The sequence below is a fragment of the Rattus norvegicus genome, chromosome 3 (assembly GCF_036323735.1).
Source record: "Rattus norvegicus strain BN/NHsdMcwi chromosome 3, GRCr8, whole genome shotgun sequence".
NCBI lineage: Eukaryota > Metazoa > Chordata > Mammalia > Rodentia > Muridae > Rattus > Rattus norvegicus.
This window is the reverse complement of record NC_086021.1, coordinates 70,522,095-70,534,989: the sequence shown is the minus strand read 5'-3', so window position 1 is coordinate 70,534,989 and position 12,895 is coordinate 70,522,095. Positions and strand designations below refer to the sequence as shown.

Genomic DNA, 12,895 nt, shown 5'->3' with positions numbered 1-12,895 from the left:
ATTGAGTTCTAGGCCAGCCTGGTCTACATGCAAATTCCCAGCCAGCTAGAGTAACATAGTGAAACCACATCTCTTGGGAGAAAAAAAGAACCTTTCTCCCCCCCAACCCCCGTGTGTGTGTGTGTGTGTGTGTGTGTGTGTGTGTGTGTGTGTGTACGCGCGCACTCACGCGCTCATGTGCGTGCATGTGAGTGTGTGCATTCTTCATTGTCTCCCTTCCATAGTTTGGTCTGAAACATTGCTAAACTTTTTGTAATGTTTTGATTCATTCTGTCTTTGATACTGCTACTTTAGTCTCTGCTATTCTTTTAATATAATTTCTTCTTGCTGATATGTGAAGTTTTCCATCTGGGAGCTGAGAGAGATGTCCAGTCCCGCAACATGACACATAAATTGAGTCACCGATTGTCATTACTTCTTGATGAAGCAACAGAGCCATGAAATTTTACAGTAGCTATTGCTTACTATTTGCTCTATCCATTTCACTAGAATTCCCTCTGAAAAACCTTATTGGAAAATGGTGTGCCCCAAAAATTCAGGAAAACGGATACTCCTTTTTGATTTGGAACTCAAACGAGACTAAGAGTAAGACATTGATTAAAATAATATACTGTGTCAAATTCAGTGTAACAAACATCTAAAACAGAAGGGAACTTGCTTTACTTTATTCTTTTCTTACTTCTTAGATAATTATGAAGAAGAAGAGGAAGAAGAGGAAGAGGAGGGAAGGAGGAGGAAGAAGCAATTGCCAAACTGGGCTGGCGTGGCAAAAAGCTGGAGGTGGCTGTCTTTTGTGACATAAAATAAAGAGTCTAGAGTCTCCCTTTTACACTACAGCTAGAGCAGTTATGGAGGAAAGATGATCTTTAAATCATCTGCATCCTGGTACACACCATAAAGAATCTATGGAACAAGATGGGCCGGATCAATGCATGTTGTTGCCTAGGATAATTCTCTTCAATATTTTGACTGGTTTGCGAAGCTTTAGGGGGGAGTTATTTATATTATTTCTTATAAACTATTGGCAAGCAACCCTACCCGTGTAGTTCATATGCCTAGACTCATGACCTAGATTCTAATATCTGTGAATCTTGGCTAGAATCTTCTGAGCTTCTTCAGAATGCAATTAAAATTTAAACAAACGTGGGAATGAGCTCTTTGCCTTCCAATTTCAACAAAAGACTGCGGTACGGGCAGCTAAACATTTGGTGTGCATTCAGCTCACCATTCAAAACATGTAAATGCAATTAACTCTCACAAGCTCGCGAAGTGCTCTCCCACGGGAAACCCATCTCTACCTGCCAATGAAGACAGAAAACGCGTCAGCAGCACTGACATAGCCTCATCTGGTATTTTAAATTTTAATGACATTTTTATACTCATCCTTGATTCACTTGTTATCTTGAACTCATTAACTGTCTTATGTCGTCACCTTCTCATGTCCTTTGAGCCTGCCCTTGCACGGCTGGAACATTGTAGCTATGAGTTTTCAGTTATGAAACTGATAAATAAAGGCCAGTGAACAGTTAATGTGTTGGGTTTCTGGATAGCCAGAGTGCAAGCAGGGGCTGGTCCCAGACTCTTCTAGTGTCTATTGCAGCCCTGGCAATTCTGCCTGAGCTCTTATCTAAGTGCAAAACTTGAAGTTTAGACAGAGCAATGCAGGCCACTGACTCTGAAGTCCTTTCCTGACTGTTATTATCTCCTCATCTACTAACTTAACCTTGCTTTTAACAGCTTCAGTGTCATACGCATTTTGGAAACATGCAAACTATGTGTCATCTAACAGAGACATAAAACTAAATAAAGACCTTGCCATTAGAAAAGGTCCAAGGTAGAAAATCCACACAAAAGTACAAAGCTGTATATTACGGATGGAAAGGTGGACAGTCCAGTCACCGGAAACAGGTAGAGCAGTTTGTCCAGCAACTAAAAGAAGAAGTACACAGAATCCAATATTCACCTCCACACCCATCAGTGTCTCCTCTGGAATTTCAAGGTGTTTGAGTCTCAAGTGGATAGTTATGGAAATGAAAAGTATATGACCTGATGGTGTAATAACATTCTTCTCTTTTGATATGGGTTTCAGTACATTATTTTGTTTTCTATTCATTTTCAGGGAGGGGCCTGTGTGCGACAGCGCAGTCCACATGTGGAAGTCAGAAGGCAGCCTGCAAAAGTGGTTCTCTGTTTCCATGTGTGTGTCTCGGGATGAAATGCAAGTTATCAGCCTTGGAAGCAAGTAAATCTACCCACTGAACTCTCTTGCTTGCCTGAAGGTGTCTTTCTAGTAACATACTCAATTCAAATTTTAAATGACAGCATTCTAGCCTGGACTTTCAGGGATTTACTGAATATAGTCCCAACAGCTTTAAGACCCATATTTTTGCCTGATAGGTCATTCTCCATCTGTATAATTTGCATTTTCTTTTTAAATGTCCTTTGAAAAATATATAATTTCTCAGATCTACTTACCTCATTACTAACAGATTACATATACTTTAAGGTATTTTCCCTGGTGATAATTAGTGTATCTAAATTGGCTAATTCCATAATTCTATATTATATGTCTCTATCCCTGATACCTTACATAAGAAACATAATACAATGGTGTCCAAACACTGAGATCCACCTACACTCTACATACCTAAACACACATGTGTGCAAACACAGACACACATATATGTAACTATATTTAGCTGGTACCAAACTATAAAGCTATGTATCTCGTACACAGATAAAATGATAGTTTACTCATAATATTCTCTAAATTCCTAAAGCAATGACCAACATAGCACAATTCAGTATATTTTCTGCTGAAGGAGAGTTACAACAAACAACTATGTATATAACTGTTCCAAAAGGCTAATTAAGGGTTTACACTTTTAATGACTTCACAATAATGGAGAGTATCAAAAAAGGATGCAAAAAGACCAGGGAGCTGTGTGTATATATTAATGGGTTAATCAAATTAGTTCTTTGGAAATTTCACACTCATATATATTACATTATGATTATTTTCCATCCCCACCCTCTTTTCTCCTTCCACTGTCATCATCCTCTCCTTCCCACAAGTTCCTTTCCCACATTTATATATTTTTGTTTTGTGAGTTGCTGAATTGAACCAGGGTCCTTTAGGTGACCATTTAGAACCTGGTACCTTCACCAGCGGGTATTCAACTAAAGACAATGGCTGTCTTTCCCCCAGAATCCATCAGTGGCTAATAGTTCAACAGGAGTGGTAGGACACCCTAGACCCCTCTCTAAATATGGAATTAAATGCTTGGAGGCCCAGTCTTGTACATGCAGATGGCTTCAGCTGTGAAATCACAATTACAATTCCCAAGTCTTGCTCAGAAGACAGCATTTTCACAACCTTCTTCCTATCTTCTGGGTCTTATAATGTTTCTGTCCCTTCTTCCACAATCTTCTCTGTGCCTCAGAGGGGACAGTATAAACATCTTGTTCAACCATCCCTTCTTCTCTAATCTGGAACGACCACGCACTTTTGCATTCACCCTTTGCAAGGAGAGGCTTCTCTAATTAAGGATGAGAATAACACTTGTCTATGCTTACAAACGTAAATATCTATAAAGCAATTTGATTCAAGCCAATTTACTTAATAGAAATAGCATGTGACATGTCAAGGACTTACAACCTCTCTTTAAACATAACTTTTAAACGGAGTTACAGTTCAAGGTATGAACTCTCTCCCACAGGTAATCAGAGAGCAGTTGGTTGTACACGTAACAACAGTGCCACTATTGCACCACGGGCACATCAGAGTTGTCTGAACAACGCTGTTTCTGAAATCCATAGGTTATTAAAGAAAAATCCTGGTGTCTGCTGTGGGATACATCCTTATAAGTCAGTCATGAAAGACCCCGAATCTGCCAGACAGTACAGACAGTCGCCATTTGGTTTTGTCGGAAGCAGTTGTTAAGACTGCATTTCTGAAGACGCCATACACCCTTGCTGCAAGCTATAGAGAAATCAGGCTTGAAATGAACTGGCTACCCTTCATAGTGCCAGAAGGTGCTATTCAGCCTCCTGGAGTAGAAAAGGCATCAACAGTCTTACTAAGGTGCATTATTGTTTTGAGAAAACACCCTGAAGGAACCATCCACCAAGGAAGTAGCTATTAATTTAAACTTGAAGAAAAGAAAAAACAATTGGCCACGCATAGAGGGAAGAGAGGAATGGTTTAATCGGAAAATGTTAAAAGTGTACACATCCAGGGTGCAGCAGGAAGCAAGTATCATAGTGTCAAGTATGATATAAATCTCATGGAAGGAAGAAGGGCATCCTGCAGCTAGAGACAGATGAAAGGCGTGCTTAAGTCTAGATCCTAAGAACTGAACGGGGTCAGACCATGAAAGCCTTGTGCTGTGCAGGCCATTCCAGCCAAGGAAGCAGGGAACCTAACTGCAGATCTTCACCACTGCCACCCACCTCTCCTCCAAATGCAATCCCTCAGTGTCACCCCACTTTGTAGTAAACCACTGGAAAGCAGCCCCTCCTCTCTGCCTCCATCCCCAGTGGATCACAAAGATCTCCAACCTTCCTCCATATGCATCTTGTTATTCCCCAACTCCGGCAGGCTTTCTCTGTGCACCAAGGCCTGACAGAGAAGAAGCAGAAAGGTCAGGGTAGCCTGTAGGTGAGCTTGGATCTTCACTCTTCCTCCTCACTTTACTCATGAGGAGTTCCCACATTCCCGTAGTACTCTGTCCATATCATTTAGATCATTAATATAACTTGGGTAGCATTCATGCATGTTTTACTCTCCAGTCCAGTTCTTCATTGGTCATATCTATACTGTCAGATTTTTTAAAAATGCTTAATAAAAAACCTATCAACTTCTAACTAAAAGTATATTTTAAAACATTCTCCCAAAGTGATTGACACTGTGTGTCTAATTATGTACAGTCTTGTCCTCAGTGAGTCTTTCAATCACAAAACTGTAAAACACAATAGAACAAAATGAACACTAAATTACATAGTACAATAAGGTCACTTTGATTAAGGATCTTCCTCATCCAAAATATGGCTATGCTGAAATTGTTTCTAAATAAAGAGATGAAATAATATATAAAAGATAATGGTTTGACTCAATAGAAAAGAATTATTAGAGTTTGCATATAAAGTAATACTCCCCATTGAAAAACTAATTTTAAGAAAATCACGTGCTAAGGGTTTGGTCTCCAAATGTAATGTTTAGTTTTAAAATGTAATGCTGTGGGAGAAGTTCTTGGACCATGAGTTGTCTAACATAATTGTTAGAGGAATTCAAAAGTACTATTAGGAGCTGGAACGTAAGAAGAGGGTCTATTTAAAGAAGTCAGACCATGCGGGTCTACCCTTGAAGGATTCACCTTGTTTTCAGTGCCTCCCTTAGCTGCTTCCTGGGATTCATGAACTCAGCAGCTTTCATGCACCACACTTACCTACCATGATGCTCCTCTTTACCCATGGGCCTCTGTAGACAACGGATCCTGCCAACGAGCTCAAGAGTCTGAAACCAGGAACCCAAACAGAGTTTGAGGGCAGCCTGATCTCCAGAGCAAGTTCCAGCTAACTGTTGCATAGAAAAATCCTGTCTCAAACAAAACAAATGGGGGACTGGGGGCAGGGGGATGGAGGAGAGGAGAGAATACCTTCCTAAATAGCATGATATAAATAGCCCCCCTAATTCTGCACACACTTCTACTGTGTACACACTCTCAAGCCTTGAACTTCACTCTTTATAGACTTTTTAATCTGTTCGGCTTTCTTTTTTCATTGTTGCTTTTGTTGGCTTGCTTTTTCTGTTTCAGAGCTGGTGTAGAACCCTGTCTTATGCATGCTAGGCCAGCTCTATCCTTAGCCACATCTATTTAATGAGTGATGAAATTAAACTGGATAAGTCACTTCTAGCCTATATTGCAAATATTGTCTTTTAGTAAGATGACCCCAATATAAACAACCGACCTCCCCCAAGAATGGCACTTGTGAGCTTATACAGCATAGTTCCACCGTGTTTTGCAGAATTCCAACAGAATTCTGTTCCCCTAGGCTGAGACCTGAATAGGCTTTTTCCCCCCTGAACTTCTGCATGAAGCTCCAGACAGTCTGTGGAAATAATGACTGTGCCTCTCTCGCTTTTGTGGGGCTTGCCCTTAATGAGAGGTTAGGATGTTCGTTGGCACCCACACTCTCCATGACTCTTCCTGATGTCTGCAGTCGATCCTTCCGGGAGAACTACTCTATAGCTCACAGTTCTTCCTGGTAAAACCATCCTGCAGCCACTAATAATCAATTAGCAATGGCATTCCAGATGGCACTTGCCTTCCTGAGCCAGTGTCTGCCTCTTGTACCTTTCATCTAAAATAACCCGAAAATAACCAGAAACCAGCATTTCTATTACCCTAGAGCATGTAATAAGTCCACAAGTATGTAGAAAATATCATCGATCTTGAATTGGTGTTCCTGTTTTCATTAAATGGATGTAATTAGAGGGAATAAGATATTTTTCAAAGACTATTTTCTTTTCATGTTCAAACCTAGATTGAGCATTAAAAGCATTTGAAAAGGTTCGACTTTATTCCGTTCCATCTTTAGCTAAATTATTATTAACTGCATAATCAGTCACAAGTCCATAAATCAAAATCCTATGCCTAATATTTAGCAGTAACTCAGGAAGGACTGGGTAAGCTTCTGATGTCCACTAAGATTCCCACAAGAAATACCCCATGACCTAGTCATGGCCATGTAGGGTATGACAACCATCTGAAAGCACTGAGTTTTGGTTGCCATGGCTTTGTATTTCATGTTGGTTTTAATAATCACTTCAGTAAACATTACTAATAAAGGGGGGTCAGAAGCTCAAGGTAGCTCTCAAGCTCAGGAGAGCTTCTGAACATGGCTGTTTGAACTACTTGAAAAAGGTTAAGTGAGCAATGGAATTAATGGCGTTAAACCATAGGTTTCCTACCACCGTCCACCATTGCATGATTTCTCATAGGAAAGTCGATGAGAAAAACTGCATTGATCAAGTTTTTTTTTTTAATCACTGTAGCTGATAATCCAAAATGTGAGATAAAACAACACATTTTTACACTGTCGTCTGACAGTGTAAATCTGACATCACAACTTCTGGATTTGGAAATGTTGAGTATGTGAAGCAAGAAATATGTATGATACATGGTCACCATTTAGAGAGAGAGTAAGAGTTGGAGACTGCTTTCCATGTTCTTCCTCCATGTAGGCATGCGTGACTCTAGATTGGCCCTGTCCCGTGACATGGTCAAGAGGCAACAGTGGTTCTTTGGTACTTGAAGTGTGATTATCAAAACTGGAATATCTTGTTAGTTTACATACTGCTTTTGGAAGGCTGATCACCAAAATATAAGCAATGCATTTCTTAAAAGACAGGGTTTTGCGTCATATGTTAGGCACCTGTAGCCTATTCTGAACTCTGTTACAGGATAATCAGTGGTAATTATCAGTCTCTGACTAGGGAGTTGTTGAGGCCCAGGACTTTCAGCATGTAAATATTACATGAGTAGCATTTCAGGTCTATATTCTTAAACAGTTGACTATGTTCTGTATATGCTAGAGAAGTTTTGGCTGTCTAATTCCTTCCTGTGATTGACACACAATTATGCTATATAACATACTGTGTCATTTTTAGAGTCTGGAAAGAACAATAACAAGGATCTAAATGTATTTGCTTTGAGAATCCTTATCGTATGAAATAAGATAAGTTGTAGTTTCTCTCTTTACATGACAATACACTAAAGCACAAGTAAATGAGGCATGTCTCTCACGGAAACCAACTCTGAGCAAACAGATTTAACAAAGACAGACTGCTTCAGAACCTGTGTTGCTACGGGAGCCCTTCTGAAGAAGATGCCATCAAATGCTGCCAATTCCATAGAAATAAGTTTAGCCCACTGCGGTTAATTAGGGTCTTCAGCATTTGTGTGTATGGAGAGGTGTTTTCTGAGTAAGGACAACTTACCAGTGGCTACACTGTTGAGAACTTTGACTTTCAGTCTACCAGCAACACCTAACTGCTTACAACTTCTCAGAAAGGGGTGAAGACTTACAAGCTACCTCCTTACCCGTGATAAAAAGCTGATCCTCTCCATCTTGTTCAGGTAGCCATTTCAACTGTTAGTTTGTGGGTACTATAATCACCTCATACCCAAAAGAGGGCATCTCACAGAAGCCTTTCCACATTCTGGTTCTTCCATTCTTTCTACTTACTTCTTTCAAGATGTTTCCTGAGCCTTGAAAGAGATGGATATAAGATGTCCCATTTAAGGCTGAACACTTAACAGTCACGGATTCTGAAGCGTTTGGACCAGATATGAATATTGGCATGAACCATCAGCAGCTGCAAACAGATGTTTCCCTGACCAAGGGTAAGAGGAGTGTTAATGCAAGGATATTAACAGACATAGAAGGCAAGTTGATACCATGTGCCTTCAGCAAGGCGAGGCAACAGTATTAGGTTTCCTGGACGGTCTGTGACCTTCTTAGCCTTTTGATCAGACATGAGGCCTTAAATCCAGTTTAGAAAGGAGCATGGCAGTTTGCTCACAGGGTTCTTTGCTGAGAAGAGCCATGAATTTCATGGTACCTTCTGATTCTATGAGAGATTTCCGCCCTGTTCCTGCTTGAGTTCTCTATGTCTTGTACCAGACACGTGCAGACTCTTCAGCAATAGAGTTTTACCATCTCCTTCTGGTGGACACACCGTAGCGATGAATATGACCTCTATTTATTTGAATCCCTCAAGCTTCTTGTAGCCCAGAACATTTTCATCAAGCACTTCTGGGAGTACAGCTCTGGACAATACCTCGAGGGCATGGAGTTTTAAGGCTGACTTTCTCCTTTTGATATCTCGTATCTATGATCTTTCTCTGCACCTATTTTACTGGCGTGCCTTTTGCTTTGCACTCTAAGAAAGCTACTCATTATCCATATTATACATTCTACTTTGGCATTATTAAATATTTTATGCATTCCATGTGAGTTCTGATCTGGATAAGTTTTGTTCCTTATAATCCCTTTATTCTGCGAATCTTTTTAATTTTACCCTATTGTCGATCCAGCAGCTACAGCCCTCCTTGTCCTCTCTAAAACGCAGCATAGCAGAGTTCACTCTTTTCTTTTTTTGTAAAGTAGTATTCTTAGGACTACCTTCCCTCACCTTTTCATAGTCACCATGATGAATTCCTATCCAGGTTGTGAACTCTTGTTGACAGCAGACATTTAGTAAATAAACAGGTTAACATTACCTCTTGCCCTGAGCCAGTCTCCATGACCTACAGTAGGCATTTTCTTAGCTCCACTCTAAGTAAATAGCATTTAACCCACAAGGTTCCTCTGCACTGAAGTGCAGCCTTCAACTCCCACCTTCTCTCTGGCTCTCTAGTACTATTGTTTTAATGCTGGAGCTAAAAACAATGGAAACCACAAAAACCAACCAACCAAAAAAAAAAAAAAAAAAAAAAACAAAAGCAAAAACAAAAAACCAAATGCCCTCAACTCTAGGAACCTCTATGCACTTGACTTGTAAGTATCATAATTTTCAGTTTCATCCTGCTACTTCTAATAAATAAACCACTACCCTTCTACCTGATGTCCTTACAAATGCTACAACTTCTGTACACGCCCCCACTCTCTCGTGTGTGTGTGTGTGTGTGTGTGTGTGTGTGTGTGTGTGTGTACATATGACCAAAGTGAAGCACATGTTAAGGAAAAGATGTCAAAACATATCACTTTTCCCCATGTCTGTTTATTCAATCTTTGAATTGTTCATGTCTTCAGGGCAAGGGTGACAAGGCGACCTGACATAGAAACAAAACCATTTCCCTACTTCTTTCAAACACATACAGCAGCACGCGGTTAGGCGTGTCCGTTCCCTATACTCAGAAGCTCTTCCCGTGGTCCTTTGGGTGACTGGTAATTCCTCTCGGATTTTAGCACTAGGTTAAATGTCTGCCTCGGGTTGTGACAATTCCCTAGTCTTTGTCTGTTCACACGGACAGAGAAAGTCTGCAGAGGCTGCAGTGAAAACCGGCTGGAGACCTTTTAAGCAGGAATCTGCTAGCTCAACCAAGGCGGCAGGGCTGACACTGTTGAAGGCCTGCTGAAACTGAATATACAATGTCTTTCACTTCACTTTGTGATTTTTGATACCTCTGAAGTTCAATAGAATAACAACTGGCACTGCCTTTGATCTGTGATGTCGCCACACAGGAACTCTCTGAGCATGCTGGCTGAGGTAATTTACATATCAACCCAAATAGCTCCAAACAGTCACGCAGCACTTGGAGGGCTGGTGGAGGCAGCCTGTCATCCAGTTCAGGTCTGTGCTCCGTTTTGGCACCTCTGCTGAGTCACCTCATCTGTAACTGGGTTATCTGAAAACCTTAGCAATGGCATTCGGTTCCCCTGGTGGCTCTAACAGGAATAGCCTCTGTATTAGAGCATATTCCCCCGGCCATTATTAAGTCGGACCAAACAATATCAGAGCACTGTGATTGGAGCCATCCTGTGCCGATGGCTGCCGTATGTATTTGCATTCGTAGGAGATACACAGGCGTGGCATTTCCACTGCTGCCGTGACAGATCAAGCATTTGCATTAGTAATGTTATATATTCGGATTCAAAAACAAATCTTCTCCTTCTAGGTTGTCCTAACAGGAGACCTGGTGCTACGAACTACTGCCATTCACTTGACAATCGCCCCACCGCCTAAAGACTACCTCTAAATGATCGAACCTTTCTTGGAACTTACCTGCATCTGCAACACTGTCATTCTAATGGTCCTTCCGTGGAAACTCCCCTGAGGAATCACATTCACGCATGTAAGCCAATGGCCAGGCACAGGGTTTAAAGACCTGTATTTCCCAAATCCATCCATGTGTGAGATCCCACCCCAAGGATAAGAACAACATTGTCTCCAGCTTTCGATTTCATGAGCATTAAATTTCAGTTAAATGCTTTAATACCTCAACTCGTAATATGACATAAATGCACATAAATCCATGAAAAAGACTTTAATTATTTTCACTCGTGATTACACTGACACGCTGACTGGTCTAGAGAAGAGAAGGACACCAGAAGAACACACAGACGCACTGTGATCAGCTGATCTTTCATGGGAATAAGCACAATAAAAAGTCATTTGTTTTCTAGTATATTTACAGACTGCAGATCTAAGTCAAGTTTGTTTTCTAGTATATTTACTGACTGCAGATCTAAGTCAAGTTTGTTTTCTAGTATATTTACTGACTGCAGATCTACTGGAAATGAAATTATTATGAACGTAAGTCCAGCATTTGTCTAGCTACACTTTAGAAATTCGGCATGTTTTATGTGTCTAGTATGATACTAAATAGCCCAGAGGACTGAATAAATGACTTTTAAGTGTCATATACATAGTAACTGTCTTTAGCTCAAAAAACGTATTCATTTCCAGCATTTCTCAGACTGTATCTGTAGTAGGTAGGAGGCATTACGTGCTATTTAAAAAACTGGGAAAGAGAAGTAATATTAAAATGAAAAACGAAGTCATTGATCACGGTAACTTATGTAAATTGGGAAATACAGTAAAACAATAAAACCTGGTTCTCATTATATTAATGTGGCCATTTCTATAGTCCCACATTTCACTTTAACAATATATTGTTCTATCTGCATGAAAATTTACATCTTCCATTTACCGTTTTATTCTTACGATGCTTTGATTATATATCCCAGTTTTGACATAATCGATATTATTCATGTCATGAAACACCTGACGCCTTAGCAAGAGTAAGGCATAATTTTGTGCTGAAGTGGTTCTTTCTATCAGCAAATCGGGACTATTTTCCTTACTAGTTAATAAAAAAGAAGGCATTTTACAGTTTGTAGAATTCTCATCATAATTTTACAAGAATTGTTTTCCTGGTGCAACATGCGTATTTTCAATGCTTGCTAATTGGATCTGTCTGCATTCTGTTTTTCCAGTGTATTGTATGGAGTAACTGCTGTGGTGTTCATACATACTGGACAAAAATGTTGGCAGGAGTAATAAATTTTCGATTAATTGTGCCTTTTTAATTTTCTGAATTTCCTATACTGGACATCTGAGGTCTTGTTGATACCAGAAGAGCAATTGGCTTCCCAGTTAATAGGCCACACCCACCTGCCTCTTTTATGCTGCCTGGATTGTCACAGAGGGAGATGATAGATCGATCCTCCATCATTCAAAGCCCAGGGAAAGTGCCCACACTGCTGTCTTTCAGCCAGATTACCCTGCTTTACCTGTTCCTTCCCAGGCAGAGAACAAGGAAGGTTACTTCCTTCATTTTTCCCTCACTGTGCTTCCCGGCTATCCCTGCCACCTTCTCCTTGTGGGAACTGTGAATAACGAACCATCATTTCGATGTCAATTAGTGTCCAATCTGGGGTCTTCGTCATACTTGAGTGACACTAAAATATACATTTTAAACCATAATTTGGCAAAGTCCAAGAAATCGTTGTTTACAACAACTCCCTAGTTGCTAAGAAGTTCACAGTATGAATTGGTAAAAGTATTTTTAGGAATTAGTCATTTCTCAGCTTAATATACTGCCGCCCAAAAGACTCTGCCTGCCCTCTGTAGAAACAAGCGCTAATCTGTAGAGAGAAATTCACACTTCCCTGACAGTTCAGAGCTGAGGGCTAGAGTCTCCCAATTAACCTGACAAATGGTTGTGGACTGAGGGTTGTGGACTGAGCACACACCAAACATCTCTGCCATAGAGACGGGATGTTCTGGCCAGGGCCTCTGTGCTGTAAATGTTTTCCTGGCACCATCATCATTTCTGTATAAACACTAATTTCTCACCCATTATAGCAAAAAAAAAAAAAAAAG

At 40.3% G+C, this 12,895-nt stretch overlaps 1 long non-coding RNA gene across 1 annotated transcript; it reads right to left on the bottom strand.

The window, feature by feature from the left end:
- Positions 1-3,840: 3,840 nt before the first annotated feature.
- Positions 3,841-8,391, bottom strand: LOC134486368 (uncharacterized). Its single transcript, XR_010065201.1, has 3 exons — positions 8,251-8,391; positions 5,448-5,622; positions 3,841-4,621 (listed from the first exon to the last, which is right to left on the bottom strand). It is a non-coding gene; the product is annotated as an uncharacterized LOC134486368 (long non-coding RNA).
- Positions 8,392-12,895: the final 4,504 nt, after the last annotated feature.